Source organism: Caretta caretta, chromosome 2 (assembly GCF_965140235.1).
Source record: "Caretta caretta isolate rCarCar2 chromosome 2, rCarCar1.hap1, whole genome shotgun sequence".
NCBI classification, from domain to species: domain Eukaryota; kingdom Metazoa; phylum Chordata; order Testudines; family Cheloniidae; genus Caretta; species Caretta caretta.
Genome location: NC_134207.1, coordinates 106,209,860 through 106,215,859, shown reverse-complemented (window position 1 = coordinate 106,215,859; position 6,000 = coordinate 106,209,860). Strand labels below are relative to the sequence as shown.

At 39.8% G+C, this 6,000-nt stretch overlaps 1 long non-coding RNA gene across 1 annotated transcript in view; it reads left to right on the top strand.

Moving 5' to 3' along the window:
• Positions 1 to 421: 421 nt before the first annotated feature.
• The window catches only part of LOC142070799 (uncharacterized), a 50,903-nt gene continuing 45,324 nt past the window's right edge, over positions 422 to 6,000 (top strand). Inside the window, exon 1 of the long non-coding RNA XR_012666729.1 lies at positions 422 to 579. This is a non-coding gene — a long non-coding RNA (uncharacterized LOC142070799). The remainder of the gene's footprint in view (positions 580 to 6,000) is intronic.

The window sequence follows — 6,000 nt, the reverse complement described above, 5'->3', positions numbered from 1 at the left end:
GAATTTAGAGGTGCTCAGAAACTAAGGTGATGAGTGATATAAAATAACCCATAAATAACATACATATTATCCTTGTGATGAAGGATTTTGCTATGAAATTTAAGAAATACAAAATGATAAGCATATTAAACTTTTGAACTTCTATGTAAACTATATTTGCATCTTGAGGCAGCTCAGAATAGCCTTTCCACAAGAGCTTATATTGCAGGGAACAACCCAGCTCTCATAATATGAACTAGGTGACCTAGCAGGTCTTTTATGTCTCTCTAACGTATGTGATTGACCTGTCACACTTATCTGTTTCAGTTGCTTACCTTTAAAAATAGACATTGAGGGTGAAATCTTGGCCCCACTGAAGTCAACAGTAAAACTCCCATTTACATCAGTAGGATCAGGATTTCACCTTTTGTGTTTACAGTACAAGACATTTGCACATGCAAAGTATATCGAGGAAAAATGTCCCTGACCCTTCAAGGCAACCAACATCCGTCCTTGCCTCATTCCCTAGATTTTAACCAGCTGAGACACCCATATAATGTGGACAAAAAGGCTCTCACTGAGGGACAAAAGGAACGCTGGGTAAGGCAACTTTAACTTCTTTATTTAGAATTCTAGGTTGCTATAACCTGTTTCACAAACTACTCACAGTAGTTCTGACATACATAATTTACAATAATAAATGATAAATAACATTAGTCACGTGTGGGTTGGAGATAAAATTGGATCTGAAATGAGAGATGTCGATGGGTATGGCTGTTTTTCTTTTGTATATTTTTGTATATTCAAACCTAAATATTGCCTTTAATATTTTTATTATAATCATAAGGAAAGGTGGAAATAAGAACAATAAGATAGATGAATTATGTACTGTTTCAAGGAAAATACCCTAAAAGAGCAAAAACATCTTGCTTGTGCTGATGATAAATTATTTTCTCACATATTTGCTGTTCCTCCTCCTCCTCTTCTTTTCTGTTTTTTAAACACAAAAAGCTTTATCAAACCCTGGAATAAGGCATTTTGAACATTTTTTTTTTTTTACTTTAGCGTAGGCAGAAGAGATTAATTCGACACTTGAGTGGTTCCTAATAATCGTTGGTATTATTATTTATAACACGTAGCATTTTGATGGCTGATTTGCATTAAATTATCTGGAACCAAGGTGCAAAAAGAAATTGAGTAAAGCTTAATTGTGTGACTTTTTTCCCCTCCTTCCAACTTACTTTTCTGTAAATGAATGTGAAATGTCAGAATCAAAAGAGAGAACAGCAGCATGTGTGTCTCACTGCATTTTCCTTTGAAATATTACTGTGGAGAAAGAGACCTTCAATTACACAGTAAAAATGGAAACTGCTGAGCCAAGTCACACCCAGTTTTGTTACTTTGAATCTCAAATCAGCAAGGAAAACTTTGGATCATTAAAAAGCAAAGGCTGTCAAACTCCACGAAGTTTTCAGGATCAAACATAACCACTTTAAAAAAAAATCTTTCTTAACTGAAACTTTCAGCAGAATAAATAAAACAACTAATGAAATATCAAATGTTTCATATATAATATATAAAATGAAGAGTTAAGAGACTTAGCAATATCTTATACACTAACATTTAAAGCAATCAAGAGATTTAAATTTTCTGTGGTCACAGCAGTGTCCCAAGGGATCCAACTGTTGTAGAAATAAAAGCTTCAAGTTGGCTATGAAGAGCAGCAATAAGTTTATCTATTTCTCACATTTCCTGCAGTCTGGCAATCCATTCTTTTTTTGGTAGGAATTTTTCTTTTTAGCTAGTAAGCAATATATTTCCTGTCTCTACCAATAATAATATACTCAGCCCTGAACATCCTTAACTATTCAGTTTTCCAGTAAATAATGAGGCATATCAGCACTTTTTGCTGATCTATTCATATAGAAAAAAAGACCTGCTCTCCTAAAGCAAAGGTTAAAAATTAGGGTCAGGCTCTATGCAAAGCCACATTTTCCCTACTGACAAATTCTAAAACTCTCTGGATTGAATTTTCAAAAATGAGTGTTGGTCTAACTCTGCTCTCACTGAAGTCAATGGGAGTTTCGCCATTCACATGAACAGGAACAGAGTTAGTATTTTCAAAAATGAGTGTTGGTCTAACTCTGCTCTCACTGAAGTCAATGGGAGTTTCGCCATTCACATGAACAGGAACAGAGTTAGGCCAATGGCTGAGTCTTTTTGAAAATCCCACCCTCCAGGGTTTCAGCAACATATCTAGTCAAACCTCAATTAACCCAAAATCTGATTATCCAAATTGCAAGAGCAACCTCTGATTTTGGATGCGTCCATTTTTGAGTGCCCAGTTTGAGACATCAATACTTGATTTCCTACGCTATTGAGCACCTCTTGCTCCTGATGATTTCAAATGGATTTCTGAGTGCTCAGCACTTCTGAAAGTCAAGCCCAACATGTTTCAGTTTAAGCACCACAAATCAGTGGGCCCTTAAACAAAAATTGGCCAAAAGCCTCCCTGATATGCAGCTTTTGCATTTAAAAACTCCCTACTTAACCAAACCCTTGATAGTTTAGATTAATTGAATGTCTCCCATTCCGTTCAAATTACTGAGGTCTGACTGTACTATAATTCACAGAGAATATCAAAAGGCATTCTTGTTTTTTAGGGAGGTAGTACCCAGTCAAAAAGAATGCTGTTATATTCAGGTGTGTGAATTGAGACTACTTCTGAGAATGGTGGTAGAACTGTGTGTGTCTGCATGCACTTCCATACCACCATTATCCCCAACATCATGCTCACTAGTGGGATCATGATCCTCCTTCCATTGAAATTAATGGCAAAACTCCTTTTGAAATCAATGGAAGTAAGATTGAGCCCGTGACACTTTCTTGGGGCACCCAGAACTATAGGTGACCTTGTTACCTTTCAGTGGGACTTGGTGGAGCCAAACTGGGTGACAGTCTTTTAGCCATCCCAGACAAACTTCCCAGGACTCTGGCAGCCCTTACATTGCCTTGTAGGTAACAGTTGGTGCATCCCAGTTCCGGAGCCTCCTGGAAAAGCATTCCCCTTGAGCATCCAGGCCCTGTCATTGGAAGGGTTGTGAATCCTCCAGGATTGTCTTGGAGTCTCCAGGAATTAAAACGTAATCTTTAATTAAAGTTTATGTCATGTGATGAAACTTCGAGGAACATGTCAAACCAAAACTGGCAACCCTAGTCACTGGACACATAACATAAAAATGGCCATACTTGGTCAGACTAAAGGTCCATCTAGCCCAGTATTCTGTCTTCCGTTAGTGGCCAATGACGGGTGCCCCAGGGGGAATGAACAGAACAGGAAATCATCAAGTGATCCATCCCCCGTCTCCCATTCCCAGCTTCTGGCAAACAGAGGCTAGGAACACCATCCCTGCCCATCCTGGCTAATAATCACGGATGGACCTATCGTCCATTAATTTATCTAGTTCTTTTTTGAACCCTGCTATAGTCTTGGCCTTCACAGCATCTTCTGGAAAAGAGTTCCACAGGTTGACTGTGCGTTGTGTGAAGAATACTTCCTTTTGTTTGTTTTAAACCTGCTGCCTGTTAATTTCATTCGGTGACCCCTAGTTCTTGTGTTATGAGGAGTAAATAACACTTCCTTATTTACTTTCTGCACACCAGTCATGATTTTATAGACCTCTATCATATCTCCTCTTAGTCGTCTCTTTTCCAAGCTGAAAAGTCCCGGTCTTATTCATCTCTCCTCATATGGAAGCTGTTCCATACTCCTAATCATTTTTGTTGCCCTTTTCTGAACCTTTTCCAATTCCAATATATCTTTTCTGAGATGGGGTGACCACATCTGCACACAGTATTCAAGATGTAGGTGTACCATGGATTTACGTAGAGGCAATATGATATTTTCTGTCTTACTATCTATCCCTTTCTTAATGATTCCCAACATTCTGTTAGCTTTTTGATTGCTGCTGCACACTTAGTGGATGTTTTCAGAGAACTATCCACAATGACTCTGAGATCTCTTTCTTGAGTGGTAACAGCTAATTTAGACCTCATCATTTTATACATATAATTGGGATTATGTTTTCCAATTTGCATTACGTTGCATTTATCAACATTGAATTTCATCTGCCATTTTGCTGCCCAATCACCCAGTTTTGCGAGATCCCTTTGTAACTCTTCGCAGTCTGCTTTGGACTTAACTATCTTGAGTAGTTTTGTATCATCTGCATAGACGCCAACTTCTGCTGGCACCGGGGGGTGCTCGACCTCCCTCTGCCCCTGGCCGTGCCCCGACACCACCCCTGCCCCACCCCCCCATCCCTACCCATCCCCATTGCAACCCCTTCCCCAAAGTCCCTGCCCGAACTCCACCCCCTCCCTGCCCCTATTCCAACCCCTTCCCCAAATCCCCGTCCCAGCCCCACCTCTTCCCCGCCTCCTCCCCTTAGCACGTCACATTCCTGCTCCTCCCCCCTCCCTCCCGGAGCTTGTTACACCACGAAACAGCTGTTTGGCGGCTGCAAGAGCTGGGAGGTAGGCGGAGAAGCAGGGACACGGCGCACTCAGGTGAGGAGGTGGAGGCAGAGGTGAGGTGGGACGGGGAGGGGAGGGGAAGGGAACTTAGCTGCCAATTTTTCCCGGAAGGTGCTCCAGCCCCAGAACACCCAGGAGTTGGCACCTATGATCATCTGGAAAGTAGTTTTGTATCATCTGCAGAAATTACCAAATTCATTATCTCTAAAGAGTCAGTGAACACACCCGCTTGGTTGATTCAATAAAGAATTCACACTTAGCTTAATATTACAGCGCTGAGATTTACATATAATAAAACAAACAGACGTTTGTTAACAAACAGAGTTTTAAGTGATACTGAGTAAAGATGGTAGAAACAGAACTGGTCACAAGTAAAACAGAAGTATAATGTGCTTCTAGGAGACTGTGTATAACTCCAGCAGGCTATACTCCTTTGTCTCAATCAGTTTCTCATCCTCTGAGTCTTTTTGCAGAGCTTGCTGATTTTTAGTCAATTGAGGATTCAGATTTTTCAGGAATCACTTCCCTCCACCAAGAGTGCTTCTCAGTGAAATGGATAACTAACTGTCTTTTTGCTTCACCTCATATTTCTCCAAAACTTATTGTATTGACCCTAAAGACAAGTCAACCCCTTGTGACCTTGGTGTCCCATGCTGATCTCACATCACCGCATCCACCTGTTTTCCTGTTGACTTAATATGCAAATGGATGTTCATTTGTGTTGGTTTCACAATGCTTATTTTACATTAGAGACAGGGAGATAGTGATGGTCCCTCCTTTTTTGGTTGAAAATGTGTTTTTCCCTTTGATTTGTTACAAACTTTAAAACATAATATCACTGACTATCCATAATTCCTTATGTAGTGTTAATACAAACATTTTACAATTATTAATAACCAGTGTGTTACCAACTTTCATTTGATACCTTACAAGACACTCTTTACAGATTAATATTATGACAGCAATGTGTAAGGTGTTTATCAGGTGAACCACCAATCAGCCTCTATGTGCCAGCACTTAAAAGTGACTTAAAGAATGTCAGAGATATGATCTAATTACTTTTTGTCCTGGAGTGCTTTTCTTATCCTGTATGCCAGAAAATGAAAGTCTTAATTCAGCAGGATACTTTCAATTTGGCTGGAAATGCCTGACCAAGTGATTGACTCCATAAATGATTTCTCAATGGATTTTTATATATCCTTCTGGGCTGGCCTGCAGGGCTTTGCTCATTGGAAAACTGTACTTTATCCCTCACAAGGATTTCCTGCATACTCCTTGCTGTTTCAGTAATCCTTTTCTGGATCCATCAGTGAAAGACTACAGGTTCAGTCCTTGCTAAAAAAAAAAAAAAGTCTCTCAGCATTTTGAGTTTCTGACAGTACTTTTCTTGTGCCACCCGTCTATGCCCCATCTGTGTTCCATGTTTGTGTCCTGACAGGTTGAGAAGTAAAGTTGGTCCTCTTTCCTTGGCACAATTCCTAGAAT